The sequence below is a fragment of the Oncorhynchus gorbuscha genome, linkage group LG05, assembly GCF_021184085.1.
Source record: "Oncorhynchus gorbuscha isolate QuinsamMale2020 ecotype Even-year linkage group LG05, OgorEven_v1.0, whole genome shotgun sequence".
Taxonomy (NCBI): Eukaryota; Metazoa; Chordata; class Actinopteri; order Salmoniformes; family Salmonidae; genus Oncorhynchus; species Oncorhynchus gorbuscha.
Genome location: NC_060177.1, coordinates 1,330,323 through 1,355,565, shown reverse-complemented (window position 1 = coordinate 1,355,565; position 25,243 = coordinate 1,330,323). Strand labels below are relative to the sequence as shown.

The 25,243-nt window shown below is 45.6% G+C and overlaps 1 long non-coding RNA gene across 1 annotated transcript; it reads left to right on the top strand.

The window, feature by feature from the left end:
* Positions 1–5,787: 5,787 nt before the first annotated feature.
* On the top strand, positions 5,788–25,169 carry LOC124035441. Its single transcript, XR_006838736.1, has 4 exons — positions 5,788–5,861; positions 7,838–7,940; positions 20,807–20,849; positions 25,054–25,169. It is a non-coding gene; the product is annotated as an uncharacterized LOC124035441 (long non-coding RNA).
* The last annotated feature ends 74 nt before the right edge of the window (positions 25,170–25,243 follow it).

Here is a 25,243-nt window from a genome sequence, read left to right as displayed (position 1 = left end):
TACTGTAAATTACTGTACAATACTATACTTTACTGTACTATACTGTAAATTACTGTACGTTACTGTACAATACTGTACATTTCTGTACAATACTACACTTTACTGTACTATACTGTAAATTACTGTATGTTACTGTACAATACTATACTTTACTGTACAATACTGTAAATTACTGTACGTTACTGTACAACACTATACTTTACTGTACAATACTGTAAATTACTGTACAATACTGTAAATTACTGTACGTTACTGTACAATACTGTAAATTACTGTACAATACTGTAAATTACTGTACGTTACTGTACAATACTATACTTTACTGTACAATACTGTAAATGACTGTACAATACTATAATTTACTGTACTATACTGTGAATTATTGTATGTTACTGTACAATACTATACTTTACTGTACTTTACTGTACAATACTGTAAATTACTGTACGTTACTGTACAACACTATACTTTACTGTAAATTACTGTACAATATTGTAAATTACTGTACGTTACTGTACAATACTACACTTTACTGTACAATACTGTAAATTACTGTACAATACTGTAAATTACTGTACAATACTGTACTATACTGTACGTTACTGTACAATACTGTAAATTACTTTACAATACTGTAAATTACTGTACAATACTGTAATATACTGTACGTTACTGTACAATACTGTAAATTACTGTACAATACTGTAAATTACTGTACAATACTATACTGTACAATACTGTAAATTACTGTACAATACTATACTTTACTGTACTGTACTGTAAATTACTGTATGTTACTATGCAATACTATACTTTACTGTACTTTACTGTACAATACTGTAAATTACTGTACTTTACTGTACAATACTGTAAATTACTGTACGTTACTGTACAATACCATACTTTACTTTACAATACTATAAATTACTGTACAATACTATACTTTACTGTACTATACTGTAAATTACTGTACAATACTGTAAATTACTGTACAATACTGTAAATTACTGTACAATACTGTACTATACTGTACGTTACTGTACAATACTGTAAATTACTGTACAATACTATACTTTACTGTACAATACTGTAAATAACTGTACAATACTGTAAATTACTGTACGTTACTCTACAATACTATACTTTACTGTACAATACTGTAAATGACTGTACGTTACTGTACTATACGTTCCACACCCATCCATCCGTTTTGATCACTGATCATAACATGCCAGGCTGTCATCTTGATGTGTGTAGAAATCCATTTAATCTCTCTATCGTTCCTCTCATCCCTCATCTTCTATCTCCTTCAGGGCCACACAAAGTCCCGGGGAAGGAAAGCCAACGTTTCACAGGAGAAGGTACTAATGGAACTTATATTATGTTCATTAGATTTACTGAACATTTAGTACATTACAACACCCCAAAGTACTGCGTCCTCATACTGAACATTTAGTACATTAAAACACCCCAAAGTACTGCATCCTCATACTGAACATTTAGTACATCACAACACCCCAAAGTACTGCATCCTCATACTGAACATTTAGTACATCACAACACCCCAAAGTACTGCGTCCTCATACTGAACATTTAGTACATCACAACACCCCAAAGTACTGAATCCTCATACTGAACATTTAGTACATCACAACACCCCAAAGTACTGCATCCTCATACTGAACATTTAGTACATCACAACACCCCAAAGTACTGCGTCCTCATACTGAACATTTAGTACATCACAACACCCCAAAGTACTGAATCCTCATACTGAACATTTAGTACATCACAACACCCCAATGTACTGCATCCTCATACTGAACATTTAGTACATCACAACACCCCAAAGTACTGCATCCTCATACTGAACATTTAGTACATCACAACACCCCAAAGTACTGCGTCCTCATACTGAACATTTAGTACATCACAACACCCCAAAGTACTGCATCCTCATACTGAACATTTAGTACATCACAACACCCCAAAGTACTGCATCCTCATACTGAACATTTAGTACATCACAACACCCCAAAATACTGCGTCCTCATACTGAACATTTAGTACATCACAACACCCCAAAGTACTGCATCCTCATACTGAACATTTAGTACATCACAACACCCCAAAGTACTGCGTCCTCATACTGAACATTTAGTACATCACAACACCCCAAAGTACTGAATCCTCATACTGAACATTTAGTACATCACAACACCCCAAAATACTGCATCCTCATACTGAACATTTAGTACATCACAACACCCCAAAGTACTGCATCCTCATACTGAACATTTAGTACATTACAACACCCCAAAGTACTGCATCCTCATACTGAACATTTAGTACATTAAAACACCCCAAAGTACTGAATCCTCATACTGAACATTTAGTACATTACAACACCCCAAAGTACTGAATCCTCATACTGAACATTTAGTACATTAAAACACCCCAAAGTACTGAATCCTCATACTGAACATTTAGTACATTACAACACCCCAAAGTACTGAATCCTCATACTGAACATTTAGTACATTACAACACCCCAAAGTACTGCATCCTCATACTGAACATTTAGTACATTACAACACCCCAAAGTACTGCATCCTCATACTGAACATTTAGTACATTAAAACACCCCAAAGTACTGCATCCTCATACTGAACATTTAGTACATCACAACACCCCAAAGTACTGAATCCTCATACTGAACATTTAGTACATTAAAACACCCCAAAGTACTGAATCCTCATACTGAACATTTAGTACATTACAACACCCCAAAGTACTGCATCCTCATACTGAACATTTAGTACATTAAAACACCCCAAAGTACTGAATCCTCATACTGAATATTTAGTACATTACAACAACCCAAAGTACTGCATCCTCATACTGAACATTTAGTACATTACAACACCCCAAAGTACTGCGTCCTCATACTGAACATTTAGTACATCACAACGCCCCAAAATACTGCATCCTCATACTGAACATTTAGTACATTACAACACCCCAAAGTACTGCGTCCTCATACTGAACATTTAGTACATCACAACGCCCCAAAATACTGCATCCTCATACTGAACATTTAGTACATTACAACACCCCAAAGTACTGAATTCTCATACGGAACACTGATCCTCAGTTCCACTCAGACCCTCTCCCTCTCCACTCAGACCCTCTCCCTCTCCACTCAGACCCTCTCCCTCTCCACTCAGACCCTCTCCCTCTCCACTCAGACCCTCTCCCTCTCCACTCAGACCCTCTCCCTCTCCACTCAGACCCTCTCCACTCAGACCCTCTGCCTCTCCACTCAGACCCTCTGCCTCTCCACTCAGACCCTCTCCACTCAGACGCTCTCCCTCTCCACTCAGACCCTCTCCCTCTCCACTCAGACCCTCTCCCTCTCCACTCAGACCCTCTCCACTCAGACGCTCTCCCTCTCCACTCAGACCCTCTCCCTCTCCACTCAGACCCTCTCCCTCTCCACTCAGACCCTCTCCCTCTCCACTCAGACCCTCTCCCTCTCCACTCAGACCCTCTCCCTCTCCACTCAGACCCTCTCCACTCAGACGCTCTCCCTCTCCACTCAGACCCTCTCCCTCTCCACTCAGACCCTCTCCCTCTCCACTCAGACCCTCTCCCTCTCCACTCAGACCCTCTCCCTCTCCACTCAGACGCTCTCCCTCTCCACTCAGACCCTCTCCCTCTCCACTCAGACCCTCTCCCTCTCCACTCAGACCCTCTCCCTCTCCACTCAGACCAAACCATTGACTTAAACACATCCCAGTAACTCCATTCCCCTCCACCACCTCTGAGTGGTTCTGCCGTGGTTCTAAGGTACTGTGTCTGAGTGGTTCTAAGGTACTGTGTCTGAGTGGTTCTGCCGTGGTTCTAAGGTACTGTGTCTGAGTGGTTCTGCCGTGGTTCTAATGTACTGTGTCTGAGTGGTTCTGCCGTGGTTCTAAGGTACTGTGTCTGAGTGGTTCTGCCGTGGTTCTAAGGTACTGTGTCTGAGTGGTTCTGCCGTGGTTCTAAGGTACTGTGTCTGAGTGGTTCTGCCGTGGTTCTAAGGTACTGTGTCTGAAAGGTTCTGCCATGGTTCTAAGGTACTGTGTCTGAATGGTTCTGCCGTGGTTCTAATGTACTGTGTCTGAGTGGTTCTGCCGTGGTTCTAAGGTACTGTGTGTCTGAGTGGTTCTGCCTGGGTTTTTCCAACGTGCCATACCATTCTGTAGCACCCCGCAAGCTGTGCTGCAGTATGACACTACTTTTATAGGAAGAACTAGTGTACATAGCTCAGGCTGGTTCCCAGAGTATCCCTGTACAATATCTTCACCAGACTCCATCAACCATCTCCCTGTACAATATCTTCACCAGACTCCATCAACCATCTCCCTGTACAATATCTTCACCAGACTCCATCAACCATCTCCCTGTACAATATCTTCACCAGACTCCATCAACCATCTCCCTGTACAATATCTTCACCAGACTCCATCAACCATCTCCCTGTACAATATCTTCACCAGACTCCATCAACCATCTCCCTGTACAATATCTTCACCAGACTCCATCAACCATCTCCCTGTCCACCTTCCTCTGATCAAGACATGTACTGATCAAGACATGAACTGTCCTCTCCATCTCCCTGTCCACCTTCCTCTGATCAAGACATGAACTGATCAAGACATGAACTGTCCTCTCCATCTCCCTGTCCACCTTCCTCTGATCAAGACATGACCTGTCCTCTCCATCTCCCTGTCCACCTTCCTGTGGATGTGAAGGTGGCGTCTGATGGTGCTTTTTGAAACCCGGTGACCCCAAGACCTGCAATTCTTTCACAGTGATTCTTGGGGATTTTGTTGCTTCTCTCACCATCCTCCTCCCTATCCTGGGGGGCAAAATTAATTTGCATCTTCTACCGGTGAGGTTTTCAACTGTTCCATATCTGTTGAATGTTCTAATAATTGCCCTGACAGTGCTCAGTGGTATATTCAATCGTTTGTGGATCTTCTTGTAGCCATGACCAGATTTATGAAGGTCCACGACTCTTTTGAACTGCCAGTTCTTTTCTCAATGGTGTTGGATGACAAAGGGATGTTCCATGCCTGTTACCTCATTTTATACCCTAGTTACATTTACATTTAAGTCATTTAGCAGACGCTCTTATCCAGAGCGACTTACAAATTGGTTTTAGTTAAAACAGGAAGTGATGTCATGTCTCAATATAGTTCTTTAACACTTAGATGCACTTAATTAAATAAGTGGAATTTAATTCCTGGTTTAATTTTGGTAGATGTTATTTACAATAATGTTTAAGGGTGCCATTAATTGTGAAACCTTGATTTTGGAGGACATTGATTTTTAATTAAATCGATAAATTATTTTGGTTGGTTACATTGAAACATTATTAAAGTCCAGTATTACTCACGTTGGTATTTTGAATTTATCTCTATATTTATATTGTTTCTATATTTTTATGTATTGTTTGTGCATTGCAAGTCAGGGCAGCCAGTCATTTTGGAGCCCACTGTACATTGCCACTCAGTGTCTACGATGAAACACATTATTAGGGTCATTTATAGTATGGTACACCACAATCTGTAATATGTCCTATGTACAGTCCAGCAGATTGACTTGTTCTTCTTCTCAGCTACAGCCTGGAGGGTTTGAGTGAAGTAAGTGATGATGGGAAGGGCCCGTCGGCCCTGGGCGCCATTACCCAGGAGGCCAGGCTGCGTGGAGTGGTCTGTCACCAGGGCAGCAACGAGGAAAGGGTCAGGTCTCTAGAATCTCTGACTGAAGAACACCAATCTGAGCTGGGGGTTCGCACCACAGAGCACGGACAGGTAGGTCATTATGGATCTGCTACACAGCCTCCACCTAACATTCAAATAGTTGTATTGTTGTGGGGCGGCAGGGAGCCTAGTGGTTAGAGGCAGGTAGCCTAGTGGTTAGAGGCAGGTAGCCTAGTGGTTAGAGGCAGGTAGCCTAGTGGTTAGAGGCAGGTAGCCTCGTGGTTAGAGGCAGGTAGCCTAGTGGTTAGAGGCAGGTAGACTAGTGGTTAGAGGCAGGTAGACTAGTGGTTAGAGGCAGGTAGCCTAGTGGTTAGAGGCAGGTAGCCTCGTGGTTAGAGGCAGGTAGCCTAGTGGTTAGAGGTTAGGTAGCCTAGTGGTTAGAGGCAGGTAGCCTAGTGGTTAGAGGTTAGGTATCCTAGTGGTTAGAGACAGGTAGCCTAGTGGTTAGAGGCAGGTAGCCTAGTGGTTAGAGGCAGGTAGCCTAGTGGTTAGAGACAGGTAGCCTAGTGGTTAGAGGCAGGTAGCCTAGTGGTTAGAGACAGGTAGCCTAGTGGTTAGAGCCATGTAGCCTAGTGGTTAGAGGCGGGTAGCCATGTGGTTAGAGGCGGGTAGACTAGTGGTTAGATGCAGGTCGCCGATGGTTAGAGGCAGGTAGACTAGTGGTTAGAGCGTTGGGCTAATAACGGAAATGGTCGCAAGATCAAATCCCCAAGCTGACAAGGTCTAAATCTGTCTTTCTTCCCCTGAACAATGCAGTTAACCCACTGTTCCCCTGAACAAGGCAGTTAACCCACTGTTCCCCTGAACAAGGCAGTTAACCCACTGTTCCCCAGTAGGCCGTCATTGCTCCCTGAACAAGGCAGTTAGCCCACTGTTCCCCAGTAGGCCGTCATTGCTCCCTGAACAAGGCAGTTAACCCACTGTTCCCCAGTAGGCCGTCATTGCTCCCTGAACAAGGCAGTTAACCCACTGTTCCCCAGTAGGCCGTCATTGCTCCCTGAACAAGGCAGTTAACCCACTGTTCCCCAGTAGGCCATCATTGCTCCCTGAACAAGGCAGTTAACCCACTGTTCCCCAGTAGGCCATCATTGCTCCCTAAACAAGGCAGTTAACCCACTGTTCCCCTGAACAAGGCAGTTAACCCACTGTTCCCCTGAACAAGGCAGTTAACCCACTGTTCCCCAGTAGGCCGTCATTGCTCCCTGAACAAGGCAGTTAACCCACTGTTCCCCAGTAGACCGTCATTGCTCCCTGAACAAGGCAGTTAACCCACTGTTCCCCTGAACAAGGCAGTTAACCCACTGTTCCCCTGAACAAGGCAGTTAATCCACTGTTCCCCTGAACAAGGCAGTTAACCCACTGTTCCCCAGTAGGCCATCATTGCTCCCTGAACAAGGCAGTTAACCCACTGTTCCCCTGAACAAGGCAGTTAACCCACTGTTCCCCACTAGGCCGTTATTGCTCCCTGAACAAGGCAGTTAGCCCACTGTTCCCCTGAACAAGGCAGTTAACCCACTGTTCCCCAGTAGGCCGTCATTGCTCCCTGAACAAGGCAGTTAACCCACTGTTCCCCGGTAGGCCGTCATTGCTCCCTGAACAAGGCAGTGAGCCCACTGTTCCCCAGTAGGCCGTCATTGCTCCCTGAACAAGGCAGTTAACCCACTGTTCCCCTGAACAAGGCAGTTAACCCAATGTTCCCCTGAACAAGGCAGTTAACCCACTGTTCCCCAGTAGGCCGTCATTGCTCCCTGAACAAGGCAGTTAGCCCACTGTTCCCCAGTAGGCCGTCATTGCTCCCTGAACAAGGCAGTTAGCCCACTGTTCCCCAGTAGGCCGTCATTGCTCCCTGAACAAGGCAGTTAACCCACTGTTCCCCAGTAGGCCGTCATTGCTCCCTGAACAAGGCAGTTAACCCACTGTTCCTTGACAGTCATTGACAATGTTTTTTATTGTTCTTAGCTGTCTTGCCTAGTTAAATAAAGGTTAAATGATGATGTGATTTGGTTGTTTTTGTTTTTCTACATCAGAAGTCCAGGAGGTATCGTCCGTTGAGACACAGTTGTCCTCCCATGACACTCCCCCTGACCAAGTCAGTGTCCACGCTCAGAATCAACCAGAGAGACATGGATAGTCAGTACAGTATACCTCTTAGTCTAACCCTGACCTTGCCCCTCCCCCTGACCTTGCCCCTCTCTATCAGTGATAACGGGGTCTCTATCAGGTCTAGTTCCTGTGAAATGTAGGGTTCTCTATCAGGTCTAGTTCCTGTGACATGTTGGGTTCTCTATCAGGTCTAGGTCCTGTGACATGTTGGGTTCTCCATCAGGTCTAGTTCCTGTGACATGTTGGGTTCTCTACCAGGTCTTGTTCCTGTGACATTATGGGTTCTCTACCAGGTCTAGTTCCTGTGAAATGTAGGGTTCTCTATCAGGTCTAGTTCCTGTGACATGTTGGGTTCTCTATCAGGTCTAGGTCCTGTGACATGTTGGGTTCTCCATCAGGTCTAGTTCCTGTGACATGTTGGGTTCTCTACCAGGTCTAGGTCCTGTGACATGTTGGGTTCTCTATCAGGTCTAGTTCCTGTGACATGTAGGGTTCTCTATCAGGTTTAGTTCCTGTGACATGTTGGGTTCTCTATCAGGTCTAGTTCCTGTGACATGTTGGGTTCTCTATCAGGTCTAGTTCCTGTGACATGTTGGGTTCTCTACCAGGTCTAGTTCCTGTGACATGTAGGGTTCTCTATCAGGTCTAGTTACTGTGACATGTTGGGTTCTCTACCAGGTCTAGTTCCTGTGACATGTTGGGTTCTCTATCAGGTCTAGTTCCTGTGACATGTAGGGTTCTCTATCAGGTCTAGTTCCTGTGACATGTAGGGTTCTCTATCAGGTCTAGTTCCTGTGATAACGGGGTCTCTATCAGGTCTAGTTCCTGTGACATGTAGGGTTCTCTATCAGGTCTAGTTCCTGTGACATGTAGGGTTTCTACCAGGTCTAGGTCCTGTGACATGTTGGGTTCTCTATCAGGTCTAGTTCCTGTGACATGTTGGGTTCTCTACCAGGTCTAGGTCCTGTGACATGTAGGGTTCTCTATCAGGTCTAGTTCCTGTGACATGTAGGGTTCTCTACCAGGTCTAGGTCCTGTGACATGTAGGGTTCTCTATCAGGTCTAGTTCCTGTGACATGTAGGGTTCTCTATCAGGTCTAGTTCCTGTGACATGTAGGGTTCTCTATCAGGTCTAGTTCCTGTGATAACGGGATTTCTATCAGGTCTAGTTCCTGTGATAACGGGGTCTCTATCAGGTCTAGTTCCTGTGACACGTAGGGTTCTCTATCAGGTCTAGTTCCTGTGACATGTTGGGTTCTCTATCAGGTCTAGTTCCTGTGACATGTTGGGTTCTCTATCAGGTCTAGTTCCTGTGACATGTTGGGTTCTCTATCAGGTCTTGTTCCTGTGACATTATGGGTTCTCTACCAGGTCTAGTTCCTGTGAAATGTAGGGTTCTCTATCAGGTCTAGTTCCTGTGACATGTTGGGTTCTCTATCAGGTCTAGGTCCTGTGACATGTTGGGTTCTCCATCAGGTCTAGTTCCTGTTACATGTTGGGTTCTCTACCAGGTCTAGGTCCTGTGACATGTTGGGTTCTCTATCAGGTCTAGTTCCTGTGACATGTAGGGTTCTCTATCAGGTTTAGATCCTGTGACATGTTGGGTTCTCTATCAGGTCTAGTTCCTGTGACATGTTGGGTTCTCTATCAGGTCTAGTTCCTGTGACATGTTGGGTTCTCTACCAGGTCTAGTTCCTGTGACATGTAGGGTTCTCTATCAGGTCTAGTTACTGTGACATGTTGGGTTCTCTACCAGGTCTAGTTCCTGTGACATGTTGGGTTCTCTATCAGGTCTAGTTCCTGTGACATGTAGGGTTCTCTATCAGGTCTAGTTCCTGTGACATGTAGGGTTCTCTATCAGGTCTAGTTCCTGTGATAACGGGGTCTCTATCAGGTCTAGTTCCTGTGACATGTAGGGTTCTCTATCAGGTCTAGTTCCTGTGACATGTAGGGTTCTCTATCAGGTCTAGTTCCTGTGACATGTTGGGTTCTCTATCAGGTCTAGGTCCTGTGACATGTTGGGTTCTCTATCAGGTCTAGTTCCTGTGACATGTTGGGTTCTCTACCAGGTCTAGTTCCTGTGACATGTAGGGTTCTCTATCAGGTCTAGTTACTGTGACATGTTGGGTTCTCTACCAGGTCTAGTTCCTGTGACATGTTGGGTTCTCTATCAGGTCTAGGTCCTGTGACATGTAGGGTTCTCTATCAGGTCTAGGTCCTGTGACATGTTGGGTTCTCTACCAGTATCTAGGTCTAGTTCCTGTGACATGTAGGGTTCTCTATCAGGTCTAGTTCCTGTGACATGTAGGGATCTCTACCAGGTCTAGGTCCTGTGACATGTAGGGATCTCTACCAGGTCTAGTTCCTGTGACATGTAGGGTTCTCTATCAGGTCTAGTTCCTGTGATAACGGGTTCTCTATCAGGTCTAGTTCCTGTGACATGTAGGGTTTACATTTACATTTACATTTAAGTCATTTAGCAGACGCTCTTATCCAGAGCGACTTACAAATTGGTGCATTCACCTTATGACATCCAGTGGGACAGTCACTTAACAATAGTGCATCTAAAACTTAGGGGACATGGGGTGAGAGGGATTACTTAACCTATCCTAGGTATTCCTTAAAGAGGTGGGGTTTCAGGTGTCTCCGGAAGGTGGTGATTGACTCCGCTGTCCTGTGACGTGTGAGGGTTTGTTCCACCATTGGGGGTTCCAGGGTCAGCGAACAGTTTTGACTGGGCTGAGCGGGAGCTGTACTTCCTCAGTGGTAGGGAGGCGAGCAGGCCAGAGGTGGATGAACATGCAGTGCCCTTGTTTGGGTGTAGGGCCTGATCAGAGCCTGGAGGTCCTGAGGTGCCGTTCCCCTCACAGCTCCGTGATAAGCACCATGGTCTTGTAGCGGATGCGGGTTCTCAACTGGAAGCCAGTGGAGAGAACGGAGGAGGTCGGGGTGACGTGAGAGAACTTGGGAAGGTTGAACACCAGACGGGCTGCGGTGACGTTCTGGATGAGTTGAAGGGTTTAATGGCACAGGCAGGGAGCCCAGCCAACAGCGAGTTGCAGTAATCCAGACGGGAGATGACAAGTGCCTGGATTAGGACCTGCGCCTAGTTCCTGTGTGAGGCAGGGTCGTACTCTGACATGATGTTGTAGAGCATGAACCTACAGGAACGGGCCACCGCCTTGATGTTAGTTGAGAACGACAGGGTGTTGTCCAGGATCACGCCAAGGTTCTTGGCTAGCTCTGGGAGGAGGACACAATGGAGTTGTCGACATGTGATGGCGAGATCATGGAACGGGCAGTCCTTCCCCGGGAGGAAGAGCAGCTCCGTCTTGCCGAGGTTCAGCTTGAGGTGGTGATCCGTCATCCACACTGATATGTCTGCCAGGAACTATCAGGTCTAGTTCCTGTGACATGTAGGGTTCTCTATCAGGTTTAGTTCCTGTGACATGTTGGGTTTTCTATCAGGTCTAGTTCCTGTGACATGTAGGGTTCTCTATCAGGTCTAGGTCCTGTGACATGTAGGGTTCTCTATCAGGTCTAGTTCCTGTGACATGTAGGGTTCTCTACCAGGTCTAGTTCCTGTGACATGTCGGGTTCTCTATCAGGTCTAGGTCCTGTGACATGTAGGGTTTTCTATCAGGTCTAGGTCCTGTGACATGTAGGGTTCTCTATCAGGTCTAGGTCCTGTGATAACGGGTTCTCTACCAGGTCTAGGTCCTGTGACATGTTGGGTTCTCTATCAGGTCTAGGTCCTGTGATAATGGGGTCTCTACCAGGTCTAGGTCCTGTGACATGTAGGGTTCTCTATCAGGTCTAGGTCCTGTGATAACGGGTTCTCTACCAGGTCTAGGTCCTGTGACATGTAGGGTTCTCTACCAGGTCTAGTTCCTGTGACATGTTGGGTTCTCTATCAGGTCTAGTTCCTGTGACATGTAGGGTTCTCTATCAGGTCTAGGTCCTGTGACATGTAGGGTTCTCTATCAGGTCTAGGTCCTGTGACATGTAGGCTTTTCTATCAGGTCTAGTTCCTGTGACATGTAGGGTTCTCTATCAGGTCTAGTTCCTGTGACATGTAGGGTTCTCTATCAGGTCTAGGTCCTGTGACATGTAGGGTTCTCTATCAGGTCTAGGTCCTGTGACATGTAGGCTTTTCTATCAGGTCTAGTTCCTGTGACATGTAGGGTTCTCTATCAGGTCTAGTTCCTGTGATAACGGGGTCTCTATCAGGTCTAGTTCCTGTGACATGTAGGGTTCTCTATCAGGTCTAGTTCCTGTGACATGTAGGGTTCTCTACCAGGTCTAGGTCCTGTGACATGTAGGGTTCTCTATCAGGTCTAGTTCCTGTGATATGTAGGGTTCTCTATCAGGTCTAGTTCCTGTGACATGTAGGGTTCTCTACCAGGTCTAGGTCCTGTGACATGTAGGGTTCTCTATCAGGTCTAGTTCCTGTGACATGTTGGGTTCTCTACCAGGTCTAGGTCCTGTGACATGTAGGGTTCTCTATCAGGTCTAGTTCCTGTGACATGTAGGGTTCTCTACCAGGTCTAGGTCCTGTGACATGTAGGGTTCTCTATCAGGTCTAGTTCCTGTGACATGTAGGGTTCTCTATCAGGTCTAGTTCCTGTGACATGTTGGGTTCTCTATCAGGTCTAGTTCCTGTGACATGTAGGGTTCTCTATCAGGTCTAGTTCCTGTGACATGTTGGGTTCTATATCAGGTCTAGTTCCTGTGACATGTTGGGTTCTCTACCAGGTCTAGGTCCTGTGACATGTTGGGTTCTCTATCAGGTCTCGTTCCTGTGACATGTAGGGTTCTCTATCAGGTCTAGTTCCTGTGACATGTAGGGTTCTCTATCAGGTCTAGTTCCTGTGACATGTAGGGTTCTCTATCAGGTCTAGTTCCTGTGACATGTTGGGTTCTCTATCAGGTCTAGTTCCTGTGACATGTAGGGTTCTCTATCAGGTCTAGGTCCTGTGACATGTAGGGTTCTCTATCAGGTCTAGTTCCTGTGACATGTTGGGTTCTCTACCAGGTCTAGGTCCTGTGACATATAGGGTTCTCTATCAGGTCTAGTTCCTGTGACATGTTGGGTTCTCTATCAGGTCTAGTTCCTGTGACATGTAGGGTTCTCTATCGGGTCTAGTTCCTGTGACATGTTTGGTTCTCTATCAGGTCTAGTTCCTGTGACATGTTGAGTTCTCTATCAGGTCTAGTTCCTGTGGCATGTAGGGTTTCTATCAGGTCTAGTTCCTGTGACATGTTGGGTTCTCTATCAGGTCTAGTTCCTGTGACATGTAGGGTTCTCTATCAGGTCTAGTTCCTGTGACATGTTGGGTTCTCTATCAGGTCTAGGTCCTGTGACATGTAGGGTTTTCTATCAGGTCTAGGTCCTGTGACATGTAGGGTTCTCTATCAGGTCTAGTTCCTGTGACATGTTGGGTTCTCTATCAGGTCTAGTTCCTGTGACATGTAGGGTTCTCTATCAGGTCTAGTTCCTGTGACATGTTGGGTTCTATATCAGGTCTAGTTATTATTCAACCATGCTGGTCATTTATGAACATTTGAACATCTTGGCCATGTTCTGTTATAATCTCCACCCGGCACAGCCAGAAGAGGACTGGCCACCCCACATATGCTCTCTCTAATTCTCTCTTTCTTTCTCTCTCTCGGAGGACCTGAGCCCTAGGACCGTGCCCCAGGACTACCTGACATGATGGCTCCTTGCTGTCCCCAGTCCACCTGACTGTGCTGCTGCTCCAGTTTCAACTGTTCTGCCTTATTATTATTTGACCATGCTGGTCATTTATGAACATTTGAACATCTTGGTCATGTTCTGTTATAATCTCTACCCGGCACAGCCAGAAGAGGACTGGCCACCCCACATAGCCCGGTTCCTCTCTAGGTTTCTTCCTAGGTTTTGGCCTTTCTAGGGAGTTTTTCCTAGCCACCGTGCTTTTACACCTGCATTGTTTGCTGTTTGGGGTTTTAGGCTGGGTTTCTGTACAGCACTTTGAGATATCAGCTGATGTACGAAGGGCTATATAAATAAATTTGATTTGATTTGATTTAGTTCCTGTGATAACGGGGTCTCTATCAGGTCTAGGTCCTGTGACATGTTGGGTTCTCTATCAGGTCTAGGTCCTGTGACATGTAGGGTTCTCTATCAGGTCTAGGTCCTGTGACATGTTGGGTTCTCTACCAGTATCTAGGTCTAGTTCCTCTGAGAATGTAGGGTTCTCTATCAGGTCTAGTTCCTGTGACATGTAGGGATCTCTACCAGGTCTAGGTCCTGTGACATGTAGGGTTCTCTATCAGGTCTAGTTCCTGTGACATGTAGGGTTCTCTACCAGGTCTAGGTCCTGTGACATGTAGGGTTCTCTATCAGGTCTAGTTCCTGTGACATGTAGGGTTCTCTATCAGGTCTAGTTCCTGTGACATGTTGGTTCCTGTGACATGTTGGGTTCTCTATCAGGTCTAGTTCCTGTGACATGTAGGGTTCTCTATCAGGTCTAGTTCCTGTGACATGTTGGGTTCTATATCAGGTCTAGTTCCTGTGACATGTTGGGTTCTCTATCAGGTCTAGGTCCTGTGACATGTTGGGTTCTCTATCAGGTCTAGTTCCTGTGACATGTTGGGTTCTCTACCAGGTCTAGTTCCTGTGACATGTAGGGTTCTCTATCAGGTCTAGTTCCTGTGACATGTTGGGTTCTCTACCAGGTCTAGTTCCTGTGACATGTTGGGTTCTCTATCAGGTCTAGTTCCTGTGACATGTAGGGTTCTCTATCAGGTCTAGTTCCTGTGACATGTAGGGTTCTCTATCAGGTCTAGTTCCTGTGATAACGGGGTCTCTATCAGGTCTAGTTCCTGTGACATGTTGGGTTCTCTATCAGGTCTAGTTCCTGTGACATGTTGGGTTCTCTATCAGGTCTAGTTCCTGTGACATGTTGGGTTCTCTATATCAGGTGTGCCTGTAGGTAATGTCAGTAGTAGGTCCATGTGTTTTTCAGGTGCTCTGAGCCTTCATTCCTCCTGAAATGTCAGTGTTGTTGGAGTGTGTGAGTTTGCTGCATGTTCTGATTTCGTCCTACCCTCCTCCGTATCCCTCCTTCAGCCACCGGACGGACCAGACACAGGAGGAGAATCTCCTTCTCTTTCAACCTCTCTCCCATTCTCCCCAAATCTAAATCGATCCTTTCTCTGGCCTCGTCATCTAGTGATGAGGACTCTTTGTGTAAGTACCCTTAGTTATCTAGGGCCCTTATGGTAAGTACACTAGGATAGAGGGCTCTTCGAGTTAGCACACTGAGGTAGTTATCCCCAGGTTGACTGCACCAGTACCCTCTTAGTATTGTAGCTACAGGATCAGTGTTAATCAACAGATGTCACCTAGAACTCTGGGATTGCGGTTGATGTAGTTGCTAACCAGCTGTGGGTCCTTCAGTGAGCTAGACAGCTGAAGTATAAAAGCCTGTTGTTGACCCATCCTCTTAGCAGGTCAGAGCTAGCATCCTAGGAGTCAACCCCTGGATACTGTAGGTAATAATACATAATATAGCATGGCTTTCCACTGGTAGAAACGATGTTGTGACTATAGCTGTTGATATACTCTCCTTCACCAGCTCTCCGTCTATATTTCGGTGTGAAAGCTCATTGACTGAGCTATATACAGTATTTAAGAACAACATTTTCTCTCCTCCAACCCGTTGCATTAAAATAGATAATCTGCTTTTATCCCTGATTGGGAGAAGACTTGGGGCTGTATGATTATAAGAAGACCTGGGGCTGTGTGATTATGAGAAGACTTGGGGCTGTGTGATTATGAGAAGACTTGGGGCTGTGTGATTATAAGAAGACTTGGGGCTGTGTGATTAGTTGGGGCTGTGTGATTATGAAGAAGACTTGGGGCTGTGTGATTATAAAAGACTTGGGGCTGTGTGATTATAAGAAGACTTGGGGCTGTGTGATTAGGATTATAGAAGACTTGGGGCTGTGTGATTATGAGAAGACTTGAATAACTTGGGGCTGTGTGATTAGGAGAAGACTTGGGGCTGTGTGATTAGGAGAAGACTTGGGGCTGTGTGATTATAAGAAGACTTGGGGCTGTGTGATTATGAGAAGACTTGGGGCTGTGTGATTATGAGAAGACTTGGGGCTGTGTGATTATGAGAAGACTTGGGGCTGTTATGATTATTATAGAAGACTTGGGGCTGTGTGATTATAAGAAGACTTGGGGCTGTGATTATAATTATTAGAGAAGACTTGGGGCTGTGTGATTATAAGAAGACTTGGGGCTGTGTGATTATGAGAAGACTTGGGGCTGTGTGATTAGGAGAAGACTTGGGGCTGTGTGATTATGAGAAGACTTGGGGCTGTGTGATTAGTAGAAGACTTGGGGCTGTGTGATTATGAGAAGACTTGGGGCTGTGTGATTATGGAAGACTGGGGCTGTGATTAGGAGAAGACTTGGGGCTGTGTGATTAGGAGAAGACTTGGGGCTGTGTGATTAGGAGAAGACTTGGGGCTGTGTGATTAGGAGAAGACTTGGGGCTGTGTGATTATAAGAAGACTTGGGGCTGTGTGATTATGAGAAGACTTGGGGCTGTGTGATTATGAGAAGACTTGGGGCTGTGTGATTGTGAGAAGACTTGGGGCTGTGTGATTATGAGAAGACTTGGGGCTGTGTGATTATGAGAAGACTTGGGGCTGTGTGATTATGAGAAGACTTGGGGCTGTGTGATTATAAGAAGACTTGGGGCTGTGTGATTATGAGAAGACTTGGGGCTGTGTGATTATGAGAAGACTTGGGGCTGTGTGATTATGAGAAGACTTGGGGATGTGTGATTAGTAGAAGACTTGGGGATGTGTGATTAGAGAAGACTTAGGGCTGTGTGTGATTATGAGAAGACTTGGGGATGTGTGATTAGGAGAAGACTTGGGGCTGTGTGATTAGGAGAAGACTTGGGAAGACTGTGTGATTAGGAGAAGACTTGGGGCTGTGTGATTAGAGAAGACTTGGGGCTGTGTGATTAGAAGACTTGGGGCTGTGTGATTATGAGAAGACTTGGGGCTGTGTTAGATTAGGGGCTGTGTGATTATAAAGACTTGGGGCTGTGTGATTAGGAGAAGACTTGGGGCTGTGTGATTAGAGAAGACTTGGGGCTGTGTGATTATGAGAAGACTTGGGGCTGTGTGATTATAAGAAGACTTGGGGCTGTGTGATTAGCTTGGGGCTGTGATTATGATTATGAGAAGACTTGGGGCTTGTGTGATTATGAGAAGACTTGGGGCTGTGTGATTATTATGAGAAGACTTGGGGCTGTGTGATTAGAGAAGACTTGGGGATGTGATTAGTAGGTTATGAGAAGACTTGGGGCTGTGTGATTAGGAGAAGACTTGGGGCTGTGTGATTTATGAGAAGACTTGGGGCTGTGTGATTAGGAGAAGACTTGGGGCTGTGTGATTATAAGATTAGGATTATGAGAGACTTGGGGCTGTGTGATTATGAGAAGACTTGGGGCTGTGTGATTATGAGAAGACTTGGGGCTGTGTGATTATGAGAAGACTTGGGGCTGTGTGATTATGAGAAGACTTGGGGCTGTGTGATTATGAGAAGACTTGGGGCTGTGTGATTAGGAGAAGACTTGGGGCTGTGTGATTATGAAGAAGGGGCTTGGATTATGGATTGGGGCTGGGATTATGAGAAGACTTGGGGCTGTGTGATTAAGACTTGGGGAAATGAGAAGACTTGGGGCTGTGTGATTATGAAAAGACTTGGGGCTGTGTGATTATGAAAAGACTTGGGGCTGTGTGATTAGAAAAGACTTGGGGCTGTGACTTGGGGCTGTGTGATTAGGAGAAGACATGGGCCTGTGTGATTATGAGAAGACTTGGGGATGTGTGATTAGGAGAAGACTTGGGGCTGTGTGATTAGGAGAAGACTTGGGGCTGTGTGATTATGAGAAGACTTGAGGCTGTGGGATTAGTAGAAGACTTGGGGCTGTGTGATTAGGAGAAGACTTGGGGCTGTGTGATTAGGAGAAGACTTGGGGCTGTATGATTATGAGAAGACTTGGGGCTGTATGATTAGTAGAATAATTGGGGCTGTGTGATTAGGAGAAGACTTGGGGCTGTGTGATTAGGAGAAGACTTGGGTCTGTGTGATTATGAGAAGACTTGGGGCTGTGTGATTTTGAGAAGACTTGGGGCTGTATGATTATAAGAAGACCTGGGGCTGTATGATTATGAGAAGACACGGGGCTGTGTGATTAGGAGAAGACTTGGGTCTGTGTGATTAGGAGAAGACTTGGGTCTGTGTGATTAGTAGAAGACTTGGGTCTGTGTGATTAGTAGAAGACTTGGGGCTGTGTGATTAGTAGAAGACTTGGGGCTGTGTGATTAGGAGAAGACTTGGGTCTGTGTGATTATGAGACGACTTGGGGCTGTGTGATTAGGAGAAGACTTGGGGCTGTGTGATTTTGAGAAGACTTGGGGCTGTGTGATTATAAGAAGACCTGGGGCTGTATGATTATGAGAAGACTTGGGGCTGTGTGATTTTGAGAAGACTTGGGGCTGTGTGATTTTGAGAAGACTTGGGGATGTGTGGTTATGAGAAGACTTGGGGCTGTGTGATTAGGAGAAGACTTGGGGCTGTGTGATTATGAGAAGACTTGGGGCTGTGTGATTAGTAGAAGACTTGGGGCTGTGTGATTAGGAGAAGACTTGGGGCTGTGTGATTAGGAGAAGACTTGGGGCTGTGTGATTAGGAGAAGACTTGGGTCTGTGTGATTAGTAGAAGACTTGGGGCTGTGTGATTAGTAGAAGACTTGGGTCTGTGTGATTAGGAGAAGACTTGGGTCTGTGTGATTATGAGACGACTTGGGGCTGTGTGATTAGGAGAAGACTTGGGGCTGTGTGATTTTGAGAAGACTTGGGGCTGTGTGATTATAAGAAGACCTGGGGCTGTATGATTATGAGAAGACTTAGGGCTGTGTGATTGAGAAGACTTGGGGCTGTGTGATTGAGAAGACTTGGGGCTGTGTGGTTATGAGAAGACTTGGGGCTGTGTGATTAGGAGAAGACTTGGGGCCGTGTGATTAGGAGAAGACTTGGGGCCGTGTGATTAGGAGGAGACTTGGGGCTGTGTGATTATGATTATTAGAGAAGACTTGGGGCTGTGTGATTATGAGAAGACTTGGGGCTGTGTGATTAGGAGAAGACTTGGGGCTGTGTGATTATGAAAAGACTTGGGGCTGTGTGATTAGGAGAAGACTTGGGGCTGTGTGATTAGGAGAAGACATGGGCCTGTGTGATTATGAGAAGACTTGGGGATGTGTGATTAGGAGAAGACTTGGGGCTGTGTGATTAGGAGAAGACTTGGGGCTGTGTGATTATGAGAAGACTTGAGGCTGTGGGATTAGTAGAAGACTTGGGGCTGTGTGATTAGGAGAAGACTTGGGGCTGTGTGATTAGGAGAAGACTTGGGGCTGTGTGATTAGGAGAAGACTTGGGGCTGTGTGATTAGGAGAAGACATGGGGCTGTGTGATGAGGAGAACTTGGGGCTGTGTGATTAGGAGAAGACATGGGCCTGTGTGATTATGAGAAGACTTGGGGATGTGTGATTAGGAGAAGACTTGGGGCTGTGTGATTAGGAGAAGACTTGGGGCTGTGTGATTATGAGAAGACTTGAGGCTGTGGGATTAGTAGAAGACTTGGGGCTGTGTGATTAGGAGAAGACTTGGGGCTGTGTGATTAGGAGAAGACTTGGGGCTGTGTGATTAGGAGAAGACTTGGGGCTGTGTGATTAGGAGAAGACTTGGGGCTGTGTGATTAGGAGAAGACTTGGGGCTGTGGGGCTGTGTGATGAGGAGAACTTGGGGCTGTGTGATTAGGAGAAGACTTGGGGCCATGTGATTAGGAGGAGACTTGGGTCTGTGTGATTAGGAGAAGACTTGGGGCTGTGTGATTAGGAGAAGACTTGGGGTCGAGTGCTGATTCAGGAAAATTGTAGCCTTTCAGATCATACTGAATTAGATTACATGGACAGGTGGGGACCTTAACCTAGACCAACACTCCTACCCTGAGACCTGATCTTAGATCAGCACTCCTACCCTGAGACCTGATCCTAGACGAGCACTCCTACCCTGAGACCTGATCCTAGATCAGCACTCCTACCCTGAGACCTGATCCTAGATCAGCACTCCTACCCTGAGACCTGATCCTAGATCAGCACTCCTACCCTGAGACCTGATCTGAGACCAACACTCCTACCCTGAGACCTGATCTTAGATCAGCACTCCTACCCTGAGACCTGATCCTAGACCTGATCCTAGATCAGCACTTCTACCCTGAGACCTGATCTGAGACCAACACTCCTACCCTGAGACCTGATCTTAGATCAGCACTCCTACCCCGAGACCTGATCCTAGACCTGATCCTAGATCACCACTCCTACCCTGAGACCTGATCCTAGACCTGATCCTAGATCAGCACTCCTACCCTGAAACCTGATCCTAGACCTGATCCTAGATCACCACTCCTACCCTGAGACCTGATCCTAGACCTGATCCTAGATCAGCACTCCTACCCTGAGACCTGATCCTAGATCAGCACTCCTACCCTGAGACCTGATCCTAGACCTGATCCTAGATCACCACTCCTACCCTGAGACCTGATCCTAGACCTGATCCTAGATCAGCACTCCTACCCTGAGACCTGATCCTAGATCAGCACTCCTACCCTGAGACCTGATCCTAGATCAGCACTCCTACCCTGAGACCTGATCCTAGACCTGATCCTAGATCAGCACTCCTACCCTGAGTTGCTTGATAGGTTGATCTAACTGACCCCTGGGGGTTATAACTGGTCCTTTCCATCTCCTCTTCCTCTTCAGGTACCAGGTCATTCTCCAGCACTTCTGGCTCTCTGGCTTACAGGTGAGGAAGGATTACTGCATTACTCATTACAGAGTTACAGAACATGTGGTGTGTAGTGTATTGTGTGTGTAGCATGTCGCATGCTTATATTACCAAACTGGTGGTACCTGGAAATCCCCACAAGGACACTACAAGGACGTCCCCATGAGGACAAATTATATTTTGGGGTTAGGGGTTAGGTTTAGGGGTTAGGTTTAGGGTTGGGGTTAGGTGTTAGGGGTTAGGTTTAGGGTTGGGGTTAGGTGTTAGGGGTTAGGTTTAGGGTTGGGGTTAGGAGTTAGGGGTTAGGTTTAGGTGTTAGGGTTGGAGTTAGGGGTTAGGTTTAGGGTTAGATGTTAGGTTTAGGGTTGGGGTTAGGTGTTAGGGGTTAGGTTTAGGGTTAGGAGTTAGGGTTAGGTGTTAGGTTTAGGGTTGGGTTTAGGGTTAGGTTTAGGGTTAGGTGTTAGGGGTTAGGTTTAGATGTTAGGGGTTAGGTTTAGGGTTAGGTATAGGGTTAGGTGTTAGGGGTTAGGTTTAGGGTTAGATGTTAGGGGTTAGGTTTAGGGTTAGGTTTAGGGGTTAGGTTTAGTGTTAGATGTTAGGTTTAGGTGTTAGGGGTTAGGTTTAGGGTTGGGGTTATGAGTTAGGTTTAGGGTTAGGTGTTAGGGGTTAGGTTTAGAGTTGGGGTCAGGTTTTAGGATTCGGGGCTAGGTTTAGGGTTGCAGTTAGGGGTTAGGATTACATTTACATTACATTTAAGTCATTTAGCAGACGCTCTTATCCAGAGCGACTTACAAATTGGTGCATTCACCTTATGACATCCAGTGGAACAGTCACTTTACAATAGTGCATCTAAATCTTAAAGGGGGGGGCTGAGAGGGATTACTTATCCTATCCTAGGTATTCCTTAAAGAGGTGGGGTTTCAGGTGTCTCCGGAAGGTGGTGATTGACTCCGCTGTCCTGGCGTCGTGAGGGAGTTTGTTCCACCATTGGGGGGCCAGAGCAGCGAACAGTTTTGACTGGGCTGAGCGGGAGCTGTACTTCCTCAGTGGTAGGGAGGCGAGCAGGCCAGAGGTGGATGAACGCAGTGCCCTTGTTTGGGTGTAGGGCCTGATCAGAGCCTGGAGGTACTGAGGTGCCGTTCCCCTCACAGCTCCGTAGGCAAGCACCATGGTCTTGTAGCGGATGCGAGCTTCAACTGGAAGCCAGTGGAGAGAACGGAGGAGCGGGGTGACGTGAGAGAACTTGGGAAGGTTGAACACCAGACGGGCTGCGGCGTTCTGGATGAGTTGAAGGGGTTGGGGTCAGGTTTAGGATCAGGTGATATGGGTCAGGTTTTAGGATTTGGGGCTAGGGGTTGGGGTTAGAAGTTAGGGAAAAAAGAATAGAAATCAATTTTAGCTCCCCACAAGGACAGTAATACACACAGACAAACACACACATCTGGTATGTATGTGTATATACAGTTGAAGTCTGAAGTTTACATACACTTAGGTTGGAGTCATTAAAACTCGTTTTTCAACCACTCCACAAATTTCTTGTTAACAAACTCTTAGGACATCTACTTTGTGCACAACAACCATTCTTTACAGACAGATTATTTCACTTATAATTCACTATATAACATTTCCAGTGGGTCAGATGTTTAAATATACTGAGTTGACTGTACCTTTAAACAGCATGGAAAAATCCAGAAAATGATGTCAAGCTTTAGAAGCTTCTGACATCATGAGTCAATTGGAGGTGTACCTGTGGATGTATTTCAAGGCCTACCTTGAAACTAAGTGCCTCTTTGCTTGACATCATGGGAAAATCAAAAGATATCAGCCAAGACCTCAGAAAATGTCACGCCTTGGTCATTGTATCTTGTGTTTTTGTTATATGTTTGGGTAGGCCAGGGTGTGACATGGGTTTATATGTTGTATTTCGTATTGGGGTTTGTATTAATTGGGAGTGTGTATTAGTAGGGGTGTGTCTAGTTAGGCTTGGCTGCCTGAAGCGATTCCTAATTGGAGTCAGCTGATTCTCGTTGTCTCGGATTGGGAACCGTATTTAGGCAGCCTGAGTGCGCGTTGTATTTCGTGGGTGATTGTACCTGTCTTTGTGTTAGTCACCAGATAGGCTGTAATTAGTTTCACTCGTTTGTTGTTTTGTATTCTCAGTTATTTCATGTACAGCATTTTCTTCATTAAAAGTCATGAGTAACCTACACGCTGCATTTCGGTCTGACTCACTTCAAACAACAGACGAAGGTCATTACAGAAAAAACTTTGTAGACCTCCATAAGTCTGGTTCATCCTTGGGAGCAATTCCCAAACGCCTGAAGGAACCACATTCATCTGTACAAACAATAGTACGCAAGTATAAACACCATGGGACCACGCAGCCGTCATACCTGTCACGCCCTGGTCGAAGTAATGTATGTTTTGTCTTCATTTATTTGGTCAGGCCAGGGTGTGACATGGGTTATTGTGGTGCGTTTTTGTCATGGGGTTTTTGTGGGGTGTCTAGCATAGTCTATGGCTGCCTGAGGCGGTTCTCAATCAGAGTCAGGTGATTTTCGTTGTCTCTGATTGGGAACCATATTTAGGCAGCCATATTCTTTGAGTATGTCGTGGGTGATTGTTCCTGTCTCTGTGTTAGTCTGTTACTCTGTGTCACCAGATAGGCTGTAGAGGTTTTCACATCCCGTTTGTTGTTTTTGTATTGTTTGTTTTTGTATTGTATTTTGTATTGTTTGTTTTTTCTTTATTAAAGATGTATCGAACTAACCACGCTGCATTTTGGTCCGACTCTCCTTCGACGAAAGAAAGCCGTAACAATACCGCTCAGGAAGGAGACGCGTTCTGTCTCCTTGAGATGAACATACTTTGGTGCGATCCCAGAACAACAGCAAAGGACCTTGTGAAGATTCTGGAGGAAACCGGTACAAAAGTATCTATATCAACAGTAAAACAAGTCCTATATCGACATAACCTGAAAGGCCGCTCAGCAAGGAAGAAGCCACTGCTCCAAATCCGCCATAAAATAGCCAGACTACGGAACTGCACATGGAGAAATGTCCTCTGTTCTGATGAAACAAAAATAAACCTGTTTGGCCATAATGATCATCGTCATGTTTGGAGGAAAGAGGGGGATGCTTGCGAGCCGAAGAACACCATCCCAACCATGAAACACAGGGGTGGCATCATCATGTTGTGGGATGCTTTGCTGCTGGAGGGACTGGTGCACTTCACAAAATAGATGGCATCATGAGGGAGTATGTGGATATATTGTATGTGGATATATTGAAGCAAAATCTCAAGACATCAGTCAGGAAGTTACAGCTTGGTCACAAATGGGTCTTCCAGATGGACAATGACCCCAAGCATACTTCCAAATGGGTCTTCCAAATGGACAATGACCCCAAGCATACTTCCAAATGGGTCTTCCAAATGGACAATGACCCCAAGCATACTTCCAAATGGGTCTTCCAAATGGACAATGACCCCAAGCATACTTCCAAATGGGTATCCAAATGGACAATGACCCCAAGCATACTTCCAAATGGGTCTTCCAAATGGACAATGACCCCAAGCATACTTCCAAAGTTGTGGCAAAATGGCTTGTTAAGGACAACAAAGTGAAGGTATTGGAGTGGCCATCATAAAGCCCTGACCTCAATCCTATAGAAAATTTGTGGGCAGAACTGAAAAACCATGTGCGAGCAATTTGGCCTACAAACCTGACTCAGTTACACCAGCTCTGTCAGGAGGAACAGGCCAAAATTCACCTAACTTATTGTGGGAAGCTTGTGGAAGGCTACCCAAAATGTTTGACCCAAGTTAAACAATTTAAAGGCAATGCTACCAAATACTAATTGAGTGTATGTAAACTTCTGACCCACTGGGAATGTGATGAAAGAAATAAAAGCTGAAATAATAAATAATTCTCTACTACTATTCTGACATTTCACATTCTTAAAATAAAGTGGTGATCCTAACTGACCTAAGACATGGAATGTTTACTAGGATCAAATTCCAGGAATTGTGAAAAACTGAGTTTAAATGTATTTGGCTAAGGTGTATGTAAACTTCCGACTTCAACTGTATATACAGGTATGTATGTATGTATGTATGTATATATATATATATTAGTGGGTGTGTCCCTTCTCTGTGTGTGCATGTGCATTCATGCGGACTTGTGTGTGTGTGTTTGTGTGTATCTCTGTCCCCTGTGTGTCAGTATATCTGAGGAGGACATAGCGGGTCCCCTGAGGACGGACTTTGATGGGAAGAGTGGAACCAAGGTTAGCCGAACCTTCAGCTACCTCAAGAACAAGATATACAAGAAGACCAGGGTGAGTATTACTACACTACTGCATTATGACTAAAATACTACTAACTACTACAGCATTACTATTACACCAACAATA